The 25298-nt window shown below is 40.0% G+C and overlaps 1 protein-coding gene across 7 annotated transcripts in view; it reads right to left on the bottom strand.

Annotated features, from left to right (window-relative positions):
• Rtl4 (retrotransposon Gag like 4) overlaps positions 1-25294 on the bottom strand; it is a 434206-nt gene extending 408912 nt beyond the window's left edge. For 4 of the 7 annotated variants that reach the window (XM_011247864.2, XM_011247865.2, XM_011247862.2 and 1 more), the window contains exons 1-2: positions 24452-24652; positions 22984-23083 (exon numbers count right to left, since the gene is read on the bottom strand). The gene's annotated coding sequence lies outside the window, so the exon portion shown is untranslated. Of the gene's footprint in view, positions 1-22983; positions 23084-23226; positions 23428-24451; positions 24653-25196 lie in introns of those variants that run through there. The other 3 variants (XM_011247866.2, NM_001033795.4, XM_011247867.1) reach the window with 3 other exon arrangements.
• Positions 25295-25298: the final 4 nt, after the last annotated feature.

Genomic DNA, 25298 nt, shown 5'->3' with positions numbered 1-25298 from the left:
GCTCACAGTCAGCTATTGGATGGAACACAGGGCCCCCAATGGAGGATCTAGAGAAAGTACCCAAGGAGTTGAAGGGTTCTGCAACCCTATAGATGGAACAACAATATGAACTAACCAGTACCTCCAGAGCTCGTGTCTCTAGCTGCATATGTAGCAGAAGATGGCCTAGTCAGCCATCATTGGGAAGAGAGGCCCATTGGTCTTGCAAACTTTATATTCGCCAGTACAGGGGAACACAAGGGCCAAAAAGTGGAAGTGGGTGGGTAGGGGAGCAGGGTGCAGGGAGGGTATAGGGGACTTTCTGGATAGAATTTGAAATGTAAAGGAAGAAAATACCTAATAAAAATCTGGAAGAAAAAGAGTCCCCAGGCTCCATCCACTGTTTGGCTGTGGTATTTACATGTGTTTGAGTCAGATGCTGAGTACAGCCTCTCAGAGGGCAGCCCTGCTAGACTCCTATCTTCAAGCAGTGATACTCTGTTATGTGTGCAGCTTTATTTCTAATAGACAGAAACTGGAAACAGCCTAGGTATTCCTCAACAAGAGTGAATAAAGAAAGTGTGGTACATTTACACAATGGAAGATTATTCAGCTGTTAAAAATGAAATGAAATTTGCAGACAAATGCATGGAACTAGAAAAAAATCATCCTGAGTGAGGTAACCAGGCCCATAAAAACATGGTATGTACTTATCAATGGATATTATCTATAAAGTAAAGGATAATCATACAACAATTTGTAGACTCAGAGAGGATAAGGATGGCTCAAGAGAGGACTCATGGATCACCCTGGGAAGGGGAAATAGAATATATTTCAGTGGTGGTCTGGGTGCTGATGGGGAATGGGGAATGTGGAATGGGGAATGGAAGGGATCAGATTTGGGAAAGGATAGAGGGAGAGACAACTGGAATTGGGAGGGGGCATATGGGGGACTAAGTAGAAAACTAGTGCAGTGGAAGCTTCCTGGAATCCATGAGGGTGATCTTAGATAAGACTTCTAGTAATTGGGAAATATGGAGTCTGAACCAGCCATCCTCTGTGACTAGGTAAAACTTCCAGTGGAGGAACTGGAACACCAACCTAGCCATTAAAACCTTCAATCTAAATTCATCCTGAATGCAAGATATGCTGGGATAAAGGTGATACAGAATGTGTGTGGTTGGCCAACCAATGACTGGTCTAACTTGAGACCAATGTCTTCAGGGGAGCCCAGGCCTGATACTACCTAGAGAACCAAGAACTAGAGGCTGAATAGTTGAGACACCTATAGTAGAATCAAACAGGACTGGCAGAAAGTCAATGAAATGCTCCTAATGATATTCTGCTATACTGGTAGACTGGAATCTATCATAATCATCATCAGAGTGGATTCATCCAGCAACTGATAGGAGCAGATGCACAGACCCACTGCCAAACATCAGGCAGAGCTCAGGGAATCCCACAGAAGATGGAGAAGGATTGTAAGAGCCAGAGGGGTTGAGGACACCAAAAGAACAGAGCCCACAGAATCAAGTAAGCAGTGTTTATAGAAACTCAGAGACCAAACAAAAATGAGGGCAGCTGTATGGGTCTGACCTAGGCCCTCTACATATATGTTATGACTGCGTAGTTTGGCATTCTTGTGGGACTCTTAACAGTGGGACTACTGGGAGTAGGGGGATGTCTGTGAATCTTTTGCCTGCTCTTGGGACCCCTTTCTTCCTATTTGGTTACCTTCTCAGGCCTTGATATGAGAGTTTGTGCCTAGTCTTATTATAACTTGTTATTCATGTTTAGTTGATATCCCTGAGAGTTCTGCTCTTTTCTGAAGGGAAATGGAGAACCAGATCTGGGAGAAAAGGGAGGTTGGGAATGGTACTGGAAAAAGAGGAGGGAAAGAGAAATTGCAGTCAAGATGCAATATATAAGAGAAGAATAGAAAATAATAATAATAATTTGACAAGAGCCTGATATAGCTGTCTCCTGTGAGGCTCTGCAAGTGCCTGGTAAATACAGAAGTGGATGCTCGCAGTCATCCATTGGACAAAGCATAAGGTCCCCAATGAAGGAGCTAGAGAAAGTACCCAAGGAACTGAAGGGGTCTGAAGCCCCATAGGAGAAACATCGATATGAACTAACTGGTACCCCCAGAGCTCCTTGGAACTAAACCACCAATCAAAGAGAATGCATGGAGGGAGGGACTTGTGTCTCTTGCTGCATATGTAGCAAGGATGGCCTAGTTGGTCATCAATGGGAGGAGAGGCCCTTGATCCTGTGAAGGCTCTATGCCCCAGTATAGGGGAATGCCAGGACCATGAATGGGAGTGGGTGGGTTGGGGAGGAGGGGGAGGGGAGAGGGGATAGGGGATTTTCGGAGGGGAAACTAGGAAATGGGATAACATTTGAAATGTAAATAAAGAAAATATCTAAGAAAAAAGAAAAAAAAAGAAAATTGCTTCACCAAAGGTAGGAAAAGAATATAAAATAATTATAATAATAATAATAATAGTTTGTTAATGCTGCTGAGAGAGCATTAACACTGTTAGTCTCTTGTTCGGTGCCCATTTTCTTCCTATATGTAGTAAGCTCTATGAAAACCTGCAATTATGCAAGTTATTGTTAAATCTAGCAGTATCTACCTCAATAAAAGACTAGTAAGCAGAATCAGATTAAATGAAAGATTCTTGACTCTCTGTGGACTTATCCCATCTCAGATTAATGGTTAAAATTCTCCATTTCCACATTTGTCTTAAGGTACTTATTCTTATTAAAATATGTCTCTAAAATGATCCAAAAGTATCCATGGTCATTTACCATAAGTTATCTGAGATAGTATAAAATAATTTTCAATATTGTGGGATGACATATATACCATATTTTGTTAACAAAACTTTGTTTCTTTTCCAATAAAGATTTGTGTCATCTTAGTTGTTAAAATGGATAATTCATTGTTTTAAATTACTAACCACACTTCTTTTGGTTGAACATATTCCCATCTCTTTTGCATGCTGACTACACTGCACATTCCATGACAGAGATTTTGGTTTGTTCTCCAATAAACCACAATAAATACCTCCTTTTTTAAATGAATGGGTGCTGTGTGTGTATGTGTGTGTAAATTGGGAGGCTAAAAAAGTTGACTAGATATTTGCCAACATGTACTGTTCTTAGAGAGGATCCTAGTTCATTTCCCAGCACCCACATCAAGCAGCTCACACCTATAATTTCATCTGCACGGTATCTGACTTCATTTCCTCATGGCTGTACCCACACAGTGCATTCTCTCTCTCTCTCTCTCTCTCTCTCTCTCTCTCTCTCTCTCTCTCTCTCTCTCTCTCACACACACACACACACACACACACACACACACTCACTCACACACACACACACACACATACACACACACACATGAATCTTTATTTTTTAAAAGTAAGAATAAGGATAGCTAAATTATTTTTGTTTCAGCGCTCCTGCCCCTCCCCCATCACTAATCAAGGATGGTGTAAAACCCTGAGTCAACTATAAAATCTTTTGCATCTTTCGAATCAATGCATACCTCCATGTTCAAGACCTCTTCTACTTCACAGTCTGTTGTTCTATTATTGGAATCATTTGACCCTGGCATCTGTCAGGAGCAATGGTGAACAAATGCTTACTTTGAAGTATGTGCTAAATATCAAATCACAATGGAATACTCCAATCATACCCTCTAAGATTGCTATTATTTCTCACAGAGCACCATCTTCAGGGGTAGGGGGCAAATAGGTCACTTTTGACCTGTCAATAAGAAACTTGAGGGGGGCTTCATTCTGGTTCATGCTTTGAAAGAATAAAATCTACTGTGGTAGAGCAGCACAATGCCAGAAGGCTCTTATTAGCTTTGGAACATGAACCTGGGACTCCTTACCCTCTTTCTTCTTGGAAGAACAAAATGTACCCAGAGGGCCAGAGAGGGACCAGGTTATAAACTTTAAAACCCACTCCCTAGTCACTTGCTCCTCTGGGTCCCTTTTCCTGAAAGTTTCAAAAATCTCCCAAAACATCCCCACTAGATAAGGAGCAAGCATTCCAACAGTGGCTGCACCCCCCTTCCTTCCTATCCAACAATGTTTGTTTGTTTGTTTGTTTGTTTTTCTATAAATCACAGGATCCTCATAATGTAGGAATAGCTAGCTGGTCTGTAAATTCCCAATAAGAAAATCTATACAACATTGTTTAATATGCCTGTGAGGATGTTGGCAAATCTGCCAGGCTATTCTGCTTATAAATCAAGTATTACTTCTAATACCCAATTTGAGGACACACTGAGGACACACCAGTTTCTTGCTCAAGGAAGAGTGGCCTCAGAAAGCATGCATTTTGAACTGGAAACTTAGCTGTCTCTGAGTATGTCAAAATTGATTTAATCAGCAGATTTTTTGATCATAATAGGTCACACTGCATGTGGCAGAAATCAAACTTATGAAACTGACAAATGACATCTATTAGATGGAACACAGGGCCCCCAGTGACGGAGCTAGAGAAAGTACCCAAGGAACTAAAGGGGTCTGCAACCCTATGGGAGGAACAACAATATGAACTAACCAGTACCCCCCCCCAGAGCTGCATATGTAGCAGAGGATGGCCTAGTCGGCCATCATCGGGAGAAGAGGCCCTTGGTCTTGCACAGAGTATATGCGTCAGTGCGGGGGGAATGCCAGGGCCAGGAAGTGGGAGTGGGTGGGTTGAGGAGCAGGACGGAGGGGGGGGGTGTTCAGAGAGGAAACTAAGAAGGGGATAGCATTTGAAATGTAAATGAAGAAAATATCTAAGAAAAAAAGAAAAAAGAAACTGACAAATGAGATGTCTATAGTTGATTGAGAGCCATTTGAATATAATCAAAATGTAATTTGCAGATTTCTTTATAGCAAATTACTATATTAAAGTTGATACTTGCATGGCATTTACTATGGACTGTGGCCCTGTACTTTTAAATACTCTTCAGCTATTAACTCATTTAAATCTTCTTAACAAGATCAAGGTATAGGCGACTTTCACATCCATTTTACAGGTTGAAAACACTGAGGCACTGACAGTGTTGACTTGTGCTAGAATGAATATTCAGTTCATTTTTAATCCAGAGTCCATACAACCTCTGACAGTTTAAAATGTCATGGCACACAGCTTAATAGCTTTTCCATCCTTGCTGCTCTTATCCTACAATCTCCCAGCCATGTTCTCATTACCACTCTACTATCTCCATCTTCTGACTTTTATTACAAACTTGAAGTATTTACCTTCCCCTACACACTAACTCCTACCATCATTTTGCTAACTTCTCTGATAATATGGATTGGTTTTTCGGCCAATGCATTGAACCTTCCATTATATTTCCAAATATCCCCTCCTCAGTGACTGTACTTCAGCCACTCATTCCCATAACTATACTCTTCAAATATTTTTTTTCTTTTCTGAGATTACAATATAATTACATCATTTCCATTTCCTCCCTTCAAGCCCTTCCATGTAACTTCCTTCTTATTCCCTTTCAAGTTCATAGCCTCTTTTGTCATTAACTGTTGTCACATACATATGTGGTAATGTACATATATATACATATATATTCCTAAATAGAACCTTCTCATTCTATATAGTTGTGCTTTAGGGGCTGACTATTTTGGAGTACACAAATTGATGCTTTCTTCCCCAGGGAAGACTATTTCATCTCCTCTTACAAACACATTCTTGATTTTTGTAGAACTTTCTGTTGCTTCTCTAACATTCCTAATTCTAACCCATTTCTAGTTTTACTCAAGATAATAATTTCGTTTGGACCAATAACGCCTCTATGTCCACTCTACCCACACCCTTTACTTTCCTTGGCTCCCTAAGCAGCCATCATACTCACCTAGAAAATTTTCAAACTATATCAAGCATCTTCTTTTTCCTTACCTTAGAAATATTGAAAGAAACACCATCAACACTGCTTTATGATTACAATTTCCTTACTTGGTTGGATCTCTCACTTTTTTTCTCCCATCTCTTCAAAAGCTCTAAATCTGGGACTGGAGGGATGGGTCAGTAGTTCAGAGCATTTTCTGTTCTTGCAGAGGTTAGTTTCCCAGAATTCACTGTGCAGCTTACAACCATCTCCAATTCCACTTCCTGAGCTTTTCTTGCCCTCTTCCGGCCTCTTCAGGTACTGCACACAGGCAGTACACATATAGTAAGTAAAACAGTCTTAAAATACAATAAAAATAAATAAATCTTGAGCCACACACCCAACTGCTTTTAAAAAAATCTCTAAATTCTCAGAGTCCACCTCATCAGGAATAATCTCATTTCTTCTAAATCTCCCCAGAAAATATTAAAAGTTCATAAGTATACTGCTGCAGCTACAAACTATGAAACCTACAACTTTCCTAAATCCACACTAGTACATTTTTTCCTTGCATGTTTTACCATGTTTCTCTCATATCTAAAGCTAATATTGTATTTTTAGGGCCTCACTATGTACATTATCTGCTTTCTTCTCCTCACTTTCCCTACTGATTATATCATCTGCATTTAAACACCTCAAAGTACTCTCACAATAAACAAAAATCCTAACTAATCTGATTTCATGATTCAGTCATCTTTGTATCTCAGTTGTCACTACTGTCTTAGAAGCCACTATTGCTTATTGTCCTATATTATTTTAGGGTCAACCCTGCTGGATTCACCACTTCTTCTTGTCTTCAGTCTGAACAAGTTATCCACCCACTGACTCTTTCCATCTCCTCATCTACAATTCATTGCTCAATCCAAGATGTTGTCACTAAAATCAAGGAATCAATGACCTTGTTTACACAAGTGGCTCCATTTTGCCCTTATTTCAGTAGGCTTCTTAGGAAAATCGAATGCTGTTAATTCTTCCTTCTTGGAGACATTTTTCCGGGGTCACATCCTCCTCAGTTCCTGTTGGGATTTCATTCTATTCTCACTGACCTCACTCCAGTATTCTTAGTTGACTTTGGTGGCCTTTACTTAAGGACTTGAGCTTTAAGCATCTGAGCTCACCTTTCACAATTCATCTCTTCTATTTATATTCTCTGTATGGCTTTAAATAACATTGTATGCTGACAACTTCCAAATCTTGCTATTGACCTTGGCCTCACTTTTGAGCTTGAGACATATGCCCAACTCTCGTTCTTTTCCCTTTGGGTGTCTCAAAGCCATCTTTAATTTTCCATCTCCTAAGCAGAACTCATGTCCCATCTCTGAAATATGCATATCCATTAATTTATGTACATAACTGAAAGTATCATGATTCACCTACTGGTTCAAGCCAGAAACTTGGAAGTCACCTTTGGCACATCACTCCAGAATTTACCATTAAGTTTGACTAATTCTGTTTTAAAACTATCTCATAATTCAGTCATCTTCTATGTGCCTCAGTGTCAGTACTGTCTTAGATGCCACTTACTGCTTTTTTCTATATTGTTTGTGGGCCATCCTAGCTGATCTCTCTGCCTCTATTCTGCCTCTCCAATTCATTCTCTATAACCATATCCAACAAACATCATTTTTTGTTCTGTACCTCTTCTTCTTCAATGAGATCTCCTTATTTTTCAGCATGATGTTAAAAGTTCCTAACATGGCAAAAAGCTTTGTACTCTCTCACAGAGTGGCATAATAGAGTCATTTTTATCTCCTTGCTGCTATTCTCCTTCCTTGAAACCGCCAAAGCCATTGCCTTTCTTCTTCAACTTTCTAGAACATACATTACTTAATGAGTACTGTGCAGATAAGTAATATGGATATGTTAACCAAGTGAAGAAGATTTGGGGCAATATTCCATACAAAGGTGGTAGTACATAAAATATCAAGGAAAAACTGTTCAGAAATTTCTAGTAATTATCTAGGTATGGAAATGGAAAGAGAGAGAGAGGAAGAGAAGAGAAGAGAAGAAGAGAAGAGAAGAGAAGAGAAGAGAAGAGAAGAGAAGAGAAGAGAAGAGAAGAGAAGAGAAGAGAAGAGGCATCAAATCTAAGGATTTAGAATTAGCAATAGACCTTAGTGACTTTACGGGATGCACAACTTAAGGATCTGGGATGAGAAAAGTCCTAATTACATTTAACGTGTTACACTTGTATTTAAGACTATAGTGTTAGAATGCAAAAAAAAAAAAAAAAAAAAAAACACACACACACACACACACAAAAAAAACAAAACAAAAAACAAAAAACAAAACAAAAAAAACCAAAAACACTAAAACCATTCAGTTTTAACTGACAATATAACATTTAAAAGGACAGATATGAGATAGTATTAAAGATGTTCATTCGCATATCTTAAGAGAACTTTGGGAAGTGGGCATATAAAGAAGTGGGAAGTCTATTTCATTGTTATATATAAAAGAGTAACTTTATAGTTTTCCATACTGATTATTTACTAAGTAGATTACATATAGAAGAATAAACCAATAACATATAAATGGCCCAAATGGAGAAGTTAATTAATAAAAAACATGATATATAGAAAATAATAGCAACTTGGCAGCAGTAAGTTATTCCATACCAATAACTGACTTAAATACAAATTGCTAATGTTTTCCTATTAAAGGCAGAGATTAACAGAACATCTTTTTAAAAACATGATTCAAGTGTGTACTATTTTGATCCAAATGTTAGAAAAACATATCATATAAGTAGCTAATAAAATTTAGCCTGGATATGAATACTAAGAGGATAAAATGGACTTCGAGTGATAAAAATAGTCATAAGAGACAAAAAAATAGTATATATTTATAAGGGCATCTGACCATCAAGAAAACTTGAAAAATACAGGCAATGGATACCTAATATCTACAAAGCAGGATTTGAAGGGGAAATATGTATCCAGATACTAACAGTCGGAGACTTTAATGTTCCACTTTCAGTATGTATAAAACAGGATGAAAACCAATAGGGAAATAAAGGACTTAAACAAATACTCTAAGTCAAATATAAAAGACATACAGGCAGACCCTCCAGATATTGAAAATCTGGTTTGGTTACAGGAGTAAAATAAAATGCACAATAAAACAAGTCACATGAATTGTTTTGTTTTCCACTGCACATAAAAGTGATATGTATGGAACACTGTAAGCTAATATGTGAATAAAATATTCTATCTTTCAAAACATACAATTCAGAAGTGCAGCTTGGTCTTCATTTGGGTCCCCTAACCACTGGAACAGGGGCCGTTCCTGACTCTACTGCCTGCCTATAGACCTTGGTCCCCTAACTGGACACCTTGTCTGGCCTCAGGGAGAAAATGCACCTAGTCCTGCAATGATTTGAGGAGCTAGGGGAGAGAGTGGTGAAGAAGTAGGTTGGGAGATAATGCACAGAGGAGGAGAGGTAGAAGTGAGGATGATCTGTGTGAGCAGGTACTGGGAAAAGAGAGAAGGCTGGTAGTGGGATGTCAAGTAAATAAATATTTTTTAAAAAAATATATGAGCTACAATAAAAATGTATATATTTCCATTCAAAAAGTCTTCATTACTAAAAGCACTAATGGTCACCCAAGCCTTAACACAACATTAGATTTTGTTGTTAGTGGAAGATGATGCTTACAGACTATGGCTGATGAATGAACAAAGTTGTCATCTCTGGGATGGTATTTTAACAAGAGACAACAAAGAAGATATGTACTGTCAATTACCTATTGCTTTCATGAAGATTTTTCTGCAGCATGTGATGCTATTTGATTCTACTTCAGGGAGAAATTTCAAAACTTGGAGTCAGTCCTCACAAACTCAACTTCAGCTTTGTCAAGTAGCTTCATACAATATTCCAAATTCTGCACGGTCATGGAAACCGTATGTAGATTCCATTACAGTAAATTATGTTCTTTGCTCATCCATAAGAAGCAGTTCCTCGTCTACATCAAAATTTTATCATGGGACTTTAGCTTTGTTGATATTTCTACCACATTTATAGGTACTTCCTCAACTGAAATCCCTGGAAAATCATCTGTGATGGTTGGAATCAATATGTATTAAGTTACTGTTATTGTTGATATTGTAGACTCCTCTCATAAATTATGCTACATAAAAATATTAGCACTGGGTACTAAATAATGTTATAAGATGTATATGATATCGAGCCCCGGGCTACCTTGCCAGCAGAGTCTTGCCCAACACCCGCAAGGGCCCACACGGGACCCCCCACGGGATCCTAAGACCTCTGGTGAGTGGAACACAGCGCCTGCCCCAATCCAATCGCGCAGAACCTGAGACTGCTGTACATAGGGAAGCAGGCTACCCGGGCCTGATCTGGGGCACAAGTCCCTTCCGCTCGACTCGAGCCCCGGGCTACCTTGCCAGCAGAGTCTTGCCCAACACCCGCAAGGGCCCACACGGGACTCCCCACGGGATCCTAAGACCTCTGGTGAGTGGAACACAGCGTCTGCCCCAATCCAATCGCGCAGAACCTGAGACTGCGGTACATAGGGAAGCAGGCTACCCGGGCCTGATCTGGGGCACAAGCCCCTTCAGCTCCACTCGAGCCCCGGGCTACTTTGCCAGCAGAGTCTTGCCCAACACCCGCAAGGGCCCACACTGGACTCCCCACGGGATCCTAAGACCTCTGGTGAGTGGAACATAGCGCCTGCCCCAATCCAATCGCGCGGAACCTGAGACTGCGGTACATAGGGAAGCAGGCTACCCGGGCCTGATCTGGGGCACAAACCCCTTCCACTCCACTCGAGCCCCGGGCTACCTTGCCAGCGGAGTCGCCTGACACCCGCAAGGGCCCACACAGGATTCCACACGAGATCCTAAGACCTCTAGTGAGTGGAACACAACTTCTGCCAGGAGTCTGGTTCGAACACCAGATATCTGGGTACCTGCCCTGCAAGAAGAGAGCTTGCCTGCAGAGAATACTCTGCCCACTGAAACTAAGGAGAGTGCTACCCTCCAGGTCTGCTTATAGAGGCTAACAGAGTCACCTGAAGAACAAGCTCTTAACAGTGACAACTAAAACAGCTAGCTTCAGAGATTACCAGATGGCGAAAGGCAAACGTAAGAATCCTACTAACAGAAATCAAGACCACTCTCCATCATCAGAACGCAGCACTCCCACCCCACCTAGTCCTGGGCACCCCAACACAACCGAAAATCTAGACCCAGATTTAAAAACATTTCTCATGATGATGATAGAGGACATCAAGAAGGACTTTCATAAGTCACTTAAAGAATTACAGGAGAGCACTGCTAAAGAGTTACAGGCCCTTACAGAAAAGCAGGAAAACACAGCCAAACAGGTAGAAATCATTAAAGAAAAACAGGAAAACACATCCAAACAGGTGATGGAAATGAACAAAACCATACTAGAACTAAAAGGGGAAGTAGACACAATAAAGAAAACCCAAAGTGAGGCAACGCTGGAGATAGAAACCCTAGGAAAGAGATCTGGAACCATAGATGCGAGCATCAGCAACAGAATACAAGAAATGGAAGAGAGAATCTCAGGTGCAGAAGATTCCATAGAGAACATCGACACAACAGTCAAAGAAAATACAAAATGCAAAAGGATCCTAACTCAAAACATCCAGGTAATGCAGGACACAATGAGAAGACCAAACCTACGGATAATAGGAATTGATAAGAATGAAGATTTTCAACTTAAAGCGCCAGCTAATATCTTCAACAAAATAATAGAAGAAAACTTCCCAAACATAAAAAAAGAGATGCCCATGATCATACAAGAAGCCTACAGAACTCCAAATAGACTGGACCAGAAAAGAAATTCCTCCCGACACATAATAATCAGAACAACAAATGCACTAAATAAAGATAGAATATTAAAAGCAGTAAGGGAGAAAGGTCAAGTAACATATAAAGGAAGGCCTATCAGAATTACACCAGACTTTTCACCAGAGACTATGAAAGCCAGAAGAGCCTGGACAGATGTTATACAGACACTAAGAGAACACAAATGCCAGCCCAGGCTACTATACCCGGCCAAACTCTCAATTACCATAGATGGAGAAACCAAAGTATTCCACGACAAAAACAAATTCACACAATATCTTTCCACGAATCCAGCCCTTCAAAGGATAATAACAGAAAAGAAGCAATACAAGGACGGAAATCACGCCCTAGAACAACCAAGAAAGTAATCATTCAACAAACCAAAAAGAAGACAGCCACAAGAACAGAATGCCAACTCTAACAACAAAAAATAAAAGGAAGCAACAATTACTTTTCCTTAATATCTCTTAATATCAATGGACTCAATTCCCCAATAAAAAGACATAGACTAACAGACTGGCTACACAAACAGGACCCAACATTCTGCTGCTTACAGGAAACCCATCTCAGGGAAAAAGACAGACACTACCTCAGAGTGAAAGGCTGGAAAACAATTTTCCAAGCAAATGGACTGAAGAAACAAGCCGGAGTAGCCATTTTAATATCGGATAAAATCGACTTCCAACCCAAAGTTATCAAAAAAGACAAGGAGGGACACTTCATACTCATCAAAGGTAAAATCATCCAAGAGGAACTCTCAATTCTAAATATCTACGCTCCAAATGCAAGGGCAGCCACATTCATTAAAGACACTTTAGTAAAGCTAAAAGCACACATTGCACCTCACACAATAATAGTGGGAGACTTCAACACACCACTTCCTTCAAAGGACAGATCGTGGAAACAGAAACTAAACAGGGACACAGTGAAACTAACAGAAGTTATAAAACAAATGGACCTGACAGATATCTACAGAACATTTTATCCTAAAACAAAAGGATATACCTTCTTCTCAGCACCTCACGGGACCTTCTCCAAAATTGACCATATAATTGGTCACAAAACAGGCCTCAATAGATACAAAAATATTGAAATTGTCCCATGTATCCTATCAGACCACCATGGCCTAAGACTGATCTTCAATAACAACATAAATAATGGAAAGCCAACATTCACGTGGAAACTGAATAACACTCTTCTCAATGATACCTTGGTCAAGGAAGGAATAAAGAAAGAAATTAAAGACTTTTTAGAGTTTAATGAAAATGAAGCCACAACGTACCCAAACCTATGGGACACAATGAAAGCATTTCTAAGAGGGAAACTCATAGCGCTGAGTGCCTCCAAGAAGAAACGGGAGACAGCACATACTAGCAGCTTGACAACACATCTAAAAGCCCTAGAAAAAAAGGAAGCAAATTCACCCAAGAGGAGTAGACGGCAGGAAATAATCAAACTCAGGGGTGAAATCAACCAAGTGGAAACAAGAAGAACTATTCAAAGAATTAACCAAACGAGGAGTTGGTTCTTTGAGAAAATCAACAAGATAGATAAACCCTTAGCTAGACTCACTAAAGGGCACAGGGACAAAATCCTAATTAACAAAATCAGAAATGAAAAGGGAGACATAACAACAGATCCTGAAGAAATCCAAAACACCATCAGATCCTTCTACAAAAGGCTATACTCAACAAAACTGGAAAACCTGGACGAAATGGACAAATTTCTGGACAGATACCAGGTACCAAAGTTGAATCAGGATCAAGTTGATCATCTAAACAGTCCCATATCACCTAAAGAAATAGAAGCAGTTATTAATAGTCTCCCAACCAAAAAAAGCCCAGGACCAGATGGGTTTAGTGCAGAGTTCTATCAGACCTTCAAAGAAGATCTAATTCCAGTTCTGCACAAACTATTTCACAAAATAGAAGTAGAAGGTACTCTACCCAACTCATTTTATGAAGCCACTATTACTCTGATACCTAAACCACAGAAAGACCCAACAAAGATAGAGAACTTCAGACCAATTTCTCTTATGAATATCGATGCAAAAATCCTCAATAAAATTCTCGCTAACCGAATCCAAGAACACGTTAAAGCAATCATCCATCCTGACCAAGTAGGTTTTATTCCAGGGATGCAGGGATGGTTTAATATACGAAAATCCATCAATGTAATCCACTATATAAACAAACTCAAAGACAAAAACCACATGATCATCTCGTTGGATGCAGAAAAAGCATTTGACAAGATCCAACACCCATTCATGATAAAAGTTCTGGAAAGATCAGGAATTCAAGGCCCATACCTTTTAGATTTTATTGAAAGGACCCAGATGTAGCTGTCTCTTGTGAGACTATGCCGGGGCCTAGCAAACACAGAAGTGGATGCTCACAGTCAGCTAATGGATGGATCATAGGGCTCCCAATGGAGGAGCTAGAGAAAGTAGCCAAGGAGCTAAAGGGATCTGCAACCCTATAGGTGGAACAACATTATGAACTAACCAGTACCCCGGAGCTCTTGACTCTAGCTGCATATATATCAAAAGATGGCCTAGTCGGCCATCACTGGAAAGAGAGGTCCATTGGACTTGCAAACTTTATATGCCCCAGTACAGGGGAACACCAGGGCCAAAAACGGGGAGTGGGTGGGCAGGGGAGTTGGGGTGGGTGGATATGGGGGACTTTTGGTATAGCATTGGAAATGTAAATGAGCTAAATACCTAATAAAATGGAAAAAAAAAGATGTATATGATAAATATACTGCCTAAATAAGGGCAGATGTTCTCCCTCTTCATATATTAAAAATAATTTTTCTTCCTTTCAAAGAAAATATAGTACATTGTTCACATTATTCATTATTTATAGCCACTTTACTTCAATAAAAAAAAACCTACCTTTTTGTTGTTTTGGTTTTTCAAGACTGGGTGCCTCTATCTCTAGAATACTAGGCACATCTTCTCCCACTGTTTTTGGCTGTTCTGGTACTTGCTCTATAGACACCAGGCTGGACACAAACTCAGGAATCCACCTGCTTCTGCCTTCTGTGTGCTGGGATTAAAGGTGTGCATCACACCTCTTGGCTACTATTTCACTATTTCTATCAAGCATGAGTTTACCGGATTCACACTTTTCATTTTGTTTTATTGGTTATTTTATTTATTTACATTTCAAATGTTATCCCCCTTCCCCACCCCCAGCTTCTATGGGGGTACTCTCCCATCCCATCACCCCTTCCTGCCTCAGCACCCTAGCATTCCTCTACATTGGGTCAAATTTTCACTTTATTTATGAACTTTTTCCTTGTACATCCAATATGACTACCTATTTGGCACAAGAGTTCCAGCTTTATCTCATGTCAGTTCAGAAATTTTGGAATGGGGTTACCTTTTGTTTTGTTTTAATTTTGATGTAGGGTCTCCTGCGGTACTCCAGGCTGAACTTGAATTCACTATGTAGCCTAATGTGGTTGTCCTCATTACCCTCCTTTATTTGACCAAGTTCTATGGTGATAGATTTGTGCTACCATATCTGGTATTGGATAGTGTCTCACTGTGTAACCTAAGTGGACTTTAAACTCTTTTTTTTTCCTCAGTGACACAGCAAATTAACACTCAATTTTGTTTTCAAGATCATTCAGTTTCAAGTAAGGGGGTGACTTTCAATGGAGAAAAGACTAATTTAAGGAAATGTCAATATTTTTTTCTAAAATTGGCAACATCAAAACTGTATTTATGGGATTAAAGAAAGCATTCTGCATTTGTATAATGCAAATTCACTTGAAAATATCAAATTTCTGTATCGTTCTTCATAACATAGCTTGCAGCTGTTGGCATCAGTCTATTCTTTTTATTTTTTATGAGGTATTTTCTTTATTTGTATTTCCAGTGCTATCCCAAAAGTCCCCCATACCCTCCCACCCCACTCCCCTACCCACCCACTCCCCCTTTTTGGCCCTGGCATTCCCCTGTACTGAGGCATATAAAGTTTGCAGGATCAATGGGCTTCTCTTTTCACTGATGGCCAACTAGGCCATCTTCTGCTACATATGCAGCTAGAGTCAAGAGCTCCGGGGTACTGGTTAGTTAATATTGCTGTTCCACCTATAGGATTGCAGATCCCTTTAGCTCCTTGGGTACTTTCTCTAGCTCCTCCATTGGGGGCCCTGTGATCCATCCAATAGCTAACGGTGAGCATCCACTTCTGTGTTTGCTAGGCCCCTGCATAGTCTCACAAGAGACAGCTACATCTGGGTCCTTTCAATAAAATCTTGCTAGTGTATGCAATGGTGTCAGCGTTTCAAGCTGATTATGGGATGGATCCCCAGATATGGCAGTCTCTAGATGGTCCATCCTTTCATCTCAGCTCCAAACTTTGTCTCTGCATCTCCTTCCATGGGTGTTTTGTTCCAAATTCTAAGAAGGGGCAAAGTGTCCACACTTTAGTCTTCGGCAGTCTAAGGCTCTGGATTTAGACCTTAAACTCTTATAGCTGATTTCAAACTATAATACAGTTCTCCTGCTTCAACTATTTGAATACTAGAATTATCAGCATGCTTTACCATATCCAGATTCTATTGCAGCTATTAACAAATCTTTCTCATTAAGTTTAGCATTTGTAGGGTTTTTAAATTTTTTTGAGTGATATGCATGTCATCTGAATACTTAGAGGCCATTATTGGACTTATTGGCATTATTTGATAGTTCTATACAAAAATAGAAAATCCCAGAGAGAGAAATGAGAGAATAGCTGGTCAGTAGAATAATCAGACAGCATACCACATGTACTCAGTCAATACACTATTTGAAGTGGTTATGGTTTACAGCCTCCATAAACAACAGCCATAGTAATATTAGCCATCTATGACCACAGATCATCATGAATGTATGATATGATAACAATGAAAAAGATAGTATACTGCAAGAAGTATGAAAATATGATACAAAGACATGAAATGAATATTTGCTTTGGAGAAAGTGATGCTGATCTAGTCTCAATGCCACAAACGTCAACATGGGAAAAACCTAGTATCTGTAAATGTAAGTATAATAATGAATGCAAAGTACATTAGTGAAGTTCTATAAAATGAAGTAGGATGGGTTTTTTGTGTATTTTTTGTTTGTTTGTTTTTTAGGTGTAGTCTCACTATATATCTCTGGCTTGCCTGGAACTTACTATATTGACCAGGATGTCCTCAAGATCACAAAGATCAAACTGCTTATCTTTGTCTCCCAAATGCTGGGATTAAAGATGTGCTCCACCCACTGAGGCAGAACATTTGTTTCCTTAAGTTCATATGGAAGTTTCCCAATAATATATATATATATATGTATATGTATATATATATATATATGTATATGTATATGTGTGTGTGAGTGTGTGTATGTATGTGTGGGTGTGTGTATATATATTTATATAAATATATACATACATACATATATACATATACATATATGTTAGAAGGCTCAATTAATTGAAACAGACAGAAAAGACACATAGCATTTTCTCTGACAACAGAATAAGCCCATGAATAACAAAAAGGTAATAGGAAATTTTAGAAATGTGTGCAGCATAAACACAGAATAAATAAAAGAACAAATAATATGGAAAAATTTAAAAATGCTCCCAAGAGGCCAATGAAGATAAAAGTATAATTTAATGAAATTTATGTGAAATACTGAAAGCAATACTTTAAGTAACACTTATATTGTAAATACATGCATTATACAGAACTCAAATTGATTAGTTAATTTATAAGTAAGGAACTAAACCTAAGAGAAGCAGAAAGAAGGAAATAATAAAGGCTGGAATCATATAAATAAAAGAGTTAAATGAGTTAACATTAGAGAAAAAAACAAAAGCAAATTTAATTCTTTAAAAAGATTTTAAATCATTTTATTGCAATGAACTCACAAATTAAACCATCATAGAGGAATAGTAAGGTAGCCACTCAAATAATTGCTCAGTCCTAAATTATGTACATATCAGTGAACTTCTATACAATTAGGATCACCATTCAAAATCTGTGGAGCTTTGCTTCAGGTTTCACACTCTCACTAATAAATTTTTATGTAATGGGAAAAATAATGAGGAAGATGAAAATAGATAAACAATTGGCTTTACTTAACTTTAAAAAATGGTCTACAAGGCAAGCTCCATGCTAAACAAGTAAAACACTGTCTCTAGAGAAATAAAATTGAGACTAGTAGTTTATCTAGACTCCCTAAGAGAGAAAGGGGAAATACTCAAATAATTAAAATCAGTAAATGAAATATGGTACATTAGTGACACTCTTAAAGAAATAAAAATAACTACAAGAATAATAATGGATAATAACAGGCCAGAGATTAGATAATGTAAGTTGAATTTTTAAAAATCTAGAAATCTGTAAACTATCACAAAATGAAAAGAATAGAAATTCTGAACATAACTGTAAGAAATGATTGGACCTAAATCATCCTGGTGGTGGTTTAAATAAGAATGGAACCATAGGCTCATATATTTGAATATTTGGTTGTCAGAGAGTGGCACCACTTGAGAAGGCTTAGGAGGTGTGGCTTTATTGGAGGAATAAAGTCCCTGGAGGTAGACTTTACAGTCACAAAGGCCTACACCAGACCCAATCTCTCCCTCTCTGCCTGTAAATCAGGATATAGAACTTTCTCATTCTCCACCACCATGTTTGTCTGTGTGCCACCATGCTTCCCACTATGATGATAGTAGACTAAAACTCAGAAACTAGAAGCTCACCTCAATTAAACTTCTATAAAAATTGCCTTTATCATGGTGTCTCTTCACAGCAGTAGAATAATGACTAAGATACACCCCTAAGACAAGTGGCTTAACTGTGTTGCAGCAGATGGTAAACTCTTCAAAAACTGACAATGGTCCCTAGATGATGACTCCGTGGGAAAAAGCAACTGCCCTATATCTTGACAGCTTAGATTCAATGTCTGGGTCCGAGCAAATAGAAGAAAAGAACTACCTGTCACATGCTCACATGCTCGTTCTCTCTCTCTCTCTCTCTCTCTCTCTCTCTCTCTCTCTCTCTCTCTCTCTCTCTCTGCATGTACATGCACACACACACAAAATGTAACAAAATTATAGCAGGAAGAAATAGTCCTTACACATCTAATAAGACCATCTAATAAGACCGGTCTTAGTCTGGTACCAAAGCCAGGCAAAGACATCATAAAAACATACAATGAATACAATAATAGACAGATACCCCTTGTAAATATAAATACAGAAATACTAGGACACTAAACCCAACAGCAACACACAATTTCTGTTATGTATTATGACTTAGTTGGATTTGTCTTTTTAATGTGTGGCTGATTCAGTATAAAAAAACCTCAAATCTAACAAAGAGATTAGTCAAATGATACAAAAGCTAGAGCTGTCAAAATCAATCTGAGAAATAAGTAATTCAACAAAACTAAGCACTATTTTCATGACAGAAACATTCAACAAATTAGGAATACAAAAGAAATTCTTCAAAGTTCTAGAAAAACCTACGGTAGCATGAAACTCAGTCAAGAGAAACTGAAAGAATTCCTCCAATATCATGAGCACAGTGAGAATACTCATATTTTTAGTTCTGTAGAACACTAGTCTAGACATTGTAGCCAGACAATGAACGCCACACACACAAAAAGAAATCACATCAAAATTGGGAAAGGAAAAACTAAAACTTACAGATGGCAAGATTTTTCCCCCCTTTGGTTTTTTTGAGACAGGGTTTCTCTGTGTAGCCCTGGCTGTCCTGGAACTCACTCTTGTAGACCAACCTGGCCTCGAACTCAGATGGCAAGATCTTATACAGTGAATGTATTTGCCAAGTCCATCAAACACATACTAGATGAAATAAACAGATAATTTGGCAAAGTTAACACATGTAAGATCAAATACGTAAATATCAGTTATTTTTATCTGTACTAGTAGTGAGCAACCTCAAAAGAATATTGAGAAATAACTTAATACTATTAAAAGACTGTAATACTAGTGATGAATTTTAACAAAGGACTTATAAAATTTACACACCACTAATAGCAATCAAAGAAAGTATAAATATAGAGGAAAGGTAACATACAATAGACTGAAATAATATTGTTAAGATAGAAATACTTCTCAAAGCTAGCTAAGAATGTGATTTGATAAATATCAAAAATTCATTTCTTTTTTTAAGAAATAAAAATTCCTATCTCTTCAAATGTATATAAATCTGGGAGACACCCAAAAAGACAGCCCATCTTTTTATTTAAAAATGACTAAAGTTGGAGGACTAATGCAGGTTTTAGCAATCACGAGAGTCTGGCACTGGTATAAACATAAGTATAGAGACTGGTTAAATAGAAGCAAGGATTCAGAAATAAAGCAAAATGTTTACGGCCAATGATTTTTTTTTTAGGTGTCTGGACAAGGCTAAGTTTACTTTTGATCAAGAGGTGTACTGGGATGAGCAGACCTCCCAACTGATTTTTGATAAGGTAACAAGATCACTCAAAAAAATAAAAGTTAACAGAATCGTTTCTTTAACAAACAACTCAGCGGCAATCATATATCCACAAGCAAAAGTATAAGGTTGAATCCATACCTCTTACCTTATACTAGAAGCAGTTAAAGTGAAGACCATACCTGCCATTCCCAGAGCTACAGGGCTAGCAGTCACAGATCAACAAGACCTAATCAGACTTTGCCTTATCAACAATTACTATTGCCTAACCTCAGGAAAGACCCTTTTTCAGTGAGCCAGTGTTTGTTTAGATTCTGTGATTCTATAACTCCACTTTCCATATTGGCTCAGGGAAGTTCCACGTGCATTCTCATTAATGGAGAGCAGAAGGAAGACCTTAGGTAAGCCATTAACTGTGTTTCTGTTTACATTTCTTTTGTGAAACCTAATGGCTTTTTAACTGAATACCTTGTGCCTTGATTATAGGGTTCCTGTTCTGATATAAGCATGAAAATCCCTTTGAAAATAAAATATATTTTCAATTAGAGTCATTCATGGCCCCAATTCAAGCAAAATTTTCATTAAAGAAATAATTAGCCTTGGCAAGAGGATTATATCTTATGAATGTGCAGTTTAAATGTGGTAATTGTTCCATGTGTTGGTCTTTACAAGTAACACATTTCTACATATTTTTATGTTATTGGTTAGGAGTTGTCCAAAGCAAGAAATGCAATCCTGACTCACCAGGACCTTATTTTGTAAAGCAAAAGCTTGCTCAGCTGATTAAAACAAATATTCCACACTTCCTCCCGCATTTTGCTTTGCATAATTTCTGATCAGAGCCCCACAGTTCATTTTAGTGTTGTTTGACTTCCTGGGGCAGAGTCAGTGCTGGGTGTTAAAACCTACAATCACACCAAGACACTTTTTCAACACTCCACCGTATTTTAAGAATAACCTCTTATTACATTTTGTTCCATTTCCTTTGCCTTTGTCATTGTTGAGATTTTCTCTAGCAGGCAGATAGATAGTTAGGAGCTGCGTCCTTGAAAACAGACATTTGCTTTCAACTTTTTCAATTGATGGCAGTCTTCATAATGTTCTGGTCATTTTGATGCTAGGCACATTGTCAAGATACAAGCACCATATATAGAACAGTCACAAGAAATTTCATGTTGGATTATAGTAAATAGCAAGGCAAAGACCTAACTCTCTAGTGCAGAATGTTAATGCAAAAGTCACTGGGGACAGATAGCAAAATGAAGAGAAATCTAAACTAATTTCAATCCAGAAACTGGTTATTTACGAAAATCAATAAACTTTTCTTTGGGGCAAAATAAAAGCCATTATGCAGGAGCTATTCCTTAAAGCTATTTGCTATAACCAACACACCAACAGTAGTGTGTACTTAAAAAAAGGTAAATGATAATGTGAAATTAACAATGCTAAAAGAACAATTCAGTCATTTGTTTAAATTGATTACTTTGTAGACGTCTATTTGGTTTTCTCACAAATATTCTATATTTTCTAGGATTCTGTATAATACAAGGTGTGGGCATGCCATGTGGGTAGAGCTGAGATAAATATGTTCTTTAAAGTAGGATACTACCTTAAATGACAATAGTTGTTGAATGGAGCGATTTGTAGCTTAAGAGACATTTGATCCCATCTAGACAGATTTTCTTTATCTTGAAAGGGGAGAGGATCAGTTTGCTATTGCAAGCTAGTGTAGACAGCTGAACAGCACTGCTAAACATCCTTCAATGAACAATACATCTCTACAACAAAGAATCACTGAGCTTCGAATGTGAACAGTATCTAACACACATTGGCAAACCTACTCTTTGGGTTCCTCGCATCAATTTTTTTGTTTGTTTGGTTGGTTGGTTTGGTTTTTGGTTTTTCTGAGACAGGGTTTCTCTGTATAGCTCTGGCTGTCCTGGAACTCACTTTGTAGACCAGCCTGGCCTCGAACTCAGAAATTCACCTGCCTCTGCCTCCCAAGTACTGGGATTAAAGGCGTGTGCCACCACCGTCCAGCCCTCGCATCAATTTTTGTCCATGATCCTCCACTAAATTTGGATCTACATAATGCCATGTACCACTGCAAGCAGGGCTATAAGCAAAGAAAGGTTACCTGAATTGTTAAGTCACACCTGCAATGTGGCAGCCATAACTGTCAGGAAGTTTAAATACAAGTGTGGACTTCATGAGTCAGATAGTTGCTTTCAGTTTGGCTTTGAAACTTTTTTATGAATGTGGCCTTTTATTGTAAATGACCCTGGGAAATTTCAACAGAAATATTATCTCAGCCACCAAGTAGGAAAGTGAAATATTATCATATCTACAGAGAACATGAGCCAACCCTTCCCAAGGCTGTCAAGGAGACCAAGTTAGCTTCTCACATTAAGAGAGCCTCCACTAAGTATGTTCTGGAACTTGTAGATTTTAGAGTGTTGAATTTCTAGTTGATATATTTTTTTTTCTTTTTTCAAGAATTTGTGTGTGTTAATCTGGAAGAGTTTAGAGGATGGGGTAGGGGCAGAATGAGGCAGGCTCAAATAAAGACATTTTGGTCTTAACCACGTTCCAGAGAAAACACCAAAAGTTGGAGGCACACCTAATTCCTACATGTTAAAGACAATCTTCACAAGTAGAGAACCTTTGATTAAAACAGCTCTGAAGAGCAGGGCTTTCCTTCTCCCTGAGTATGCTGGGCTTGGAGAATAAGCTGCAGCTGCACTGAATGTTAGCCAAGAGAAGTTGGAGCTCCCAAAGTCTTTTCTACTTACCTTAACCGCATACCAAAGAAAGGAGTCTCTTAATTATCACACAGGTATTTCTTGCATAGAAAGCTGCATTTCAGAGTTTGCTGGGTCACAGTAAAACTGCCTAAGAACAAGAGGGAAAGGCAGAAATGTCTCAGAATCAAGCATATTTTTTTAAAACGACCACCCCACCCCACCCCCAAGTCAGTTTTTAGAAACACTTCCTGGAGCGTTTAAACAGTGTAGCCAGGGAAGGTTTACCCTCACCCTTGCCAGGCTCCAGACTCCTAAATCCCTCAAAGTAGTACTTTTCTTCAATGGCTGCCTTCCAGACAAAACCTTAATACTACAAGGTACTGGACCACCTCCTTGCTAGGGGATCAAAGACAACAGGAAAGCTTTTCTTAGTGACCCAAGAGGAAAGTTGCTAGCTCTCCCACCGAACATGAGCAATCTAGCAAAAGAGGAGCTGTAATGGAAACCCTCAGCTGTTTAGGCAGGAAAAGCAGTTCTGGCTTTTTCTGAAAGCCTGCTCAGGCTCACAGTGTTGTGTTCCAGGCGACAGCGGGAAGTACAGCTGAGCGTTTTAAAAGCTCGGGCTGTTCAGAGAAGGGGCAGAGGGGAAACCGTGAAGTCTGGGGCACTAGCTTAGCATCCAGGAAAGCAGCGTTTTGCATGCATTTCATTTTCCAGAGAGAGCAGGGAAAAGACACAAAGCAGAGATCTGGACCGTGGGGTGGGGAGTGTCTTGAGAAGCTGCAGGCTAAGGCACCTAAGTGCCTGTAGGTTGCTGCTAGTAGGAGTCTCAGGTTTGCGGTGGGGGTGGGGCCATTCAGCAGGTTACGGGAGGGGCTTTAAAAGATTGGGATTTGGAGACCTTCAGAACAGGGCAAGAGGTGCACTGGCAGTGAGAAATGAACAGAGAGGTGTGTCAAGTGACCTGAAGACACAGAGCTCTAAGAGTCTAACAAGTGTCCAGTGACACGACCCTTCCCCCACTGCCCTCCCCAGATACTAAGCAACTTGGTCCCTCATCCTACAACAAGAATATCACTCTCTGCTTCAATCTAGCCTGCATCTTGCGCTCCAGGGCTGCCTGTACCAGGTTAAACTGGATCTGACAGAGATAGAAACGGGCTCCAAAAGGTGCCAGGTCCCCGACGATACAGAGCCCCCTGTTTCACTGTCCCGCGGGCCACAGGCCCTCGCTCCCAATTGATCAACTCCTCTTCCCCCAGGATGACCCACATAGTACAGGCGCCACTAGCACACAGCCCGAGTTGAGATGGACTGGTAGGGGTCACTGTCCAAACCAGAAGACACTTGGGTAACCGGGTAAAAGGGAGGTTCAGTAAAGCGGGCGCCAGAGGCGCTCCTGTACTCGCTACCCTCACCCGCTCTCTGCCTCCCCTCGCCCCTCGGGTCTCTGCCACCACCCAGGGGAGGGGGAGGCTTTGGGGAAACCAAACGAACGAAACAGAAAATTCCGTACCGAGGGGGGAGAGATGAGACGGTGGGACGGGGCAGCGGGGGCTGACTTGGGGCTGCGGCTGCGGCTTGCGGCTTCTTTCCACCCCTGGCCACTGAGCTACAGAGCGGGCAGGAGCGGCTGCCCCTGCAGGCTGCCCCGTCCTCCTGATTGCCCTCCCCCCTGCCCGCCTTCCCCGCCCCGCCCGCCTCTGCTGTGAGGCTACGGCCAGCTAGGCTTTGGCCAGGGGCTGGGGGAGGTGAGAGGTGCTTTCGCCAACCTCTCTCTCTCTCTCTCTCCCTCCCTCCCTCCCTCCCTCCTTCCTCCTTCTCCCCTCCTCCCCCCCCTCACACACACACACACACACACACACACACACACACACACACACCCCACAACCGCGACGGGTTCTCCACAGCTCTCAGCCACCCCCCAAAAGATAGAAAGGGAGACAAGCAGCAGATGAGAACCTGCAGCAGATAGAAGGGAAAAGAAGAGCTCAGGGTTGGACATTTTGGGATCTAGGGGTGGGGAGGAGAAAGGGAGCGCGCCTCCTTGATTTTTCCCCTCCCCACCCCTCTTATGCTTTTCTCTCCCCTTGGCTGGTATAGGGTTTTCCAAGCAGCAGCAGTAGGGGACAGAAACCTTTAGTCTAGAAAAAGGGGGTTGGAGAGGTGACCAGAGCTCCCATCAGCTACCTAGCTTGAGGGCGCCTGTGTGAATGCGGTTCCCCACACACACACCCCTCCACACGCACTCATCTTCCTACCAGGGTGTCTGCTATCCTCAATTTCCCGGTGTCGGCTTTGGCTTCTTCCCCTTGCTCTTATTGTTTGTGGCTTGCTGCGTGAAGGGGTGCGTGTATGTGAAG

This window comes from Mus musculus, chromosome X (assembly GCF_000001635.26).
Source record: "Mus musculus strain C57BL/6J chromosome X, GRCm38.p6 C57BL/6J".
Classification (NCBI taxonomy): domain Eukaryota; kingdom Metazoa; phylum Chordata; class Mammalia; order Rodentia; family Muridae; genus Mus; species Mus musculus.
Note: the sequence above shows the minus strand (reverse complement) of the source record. Positions and strands in the feature narration are given on the sequence as shown.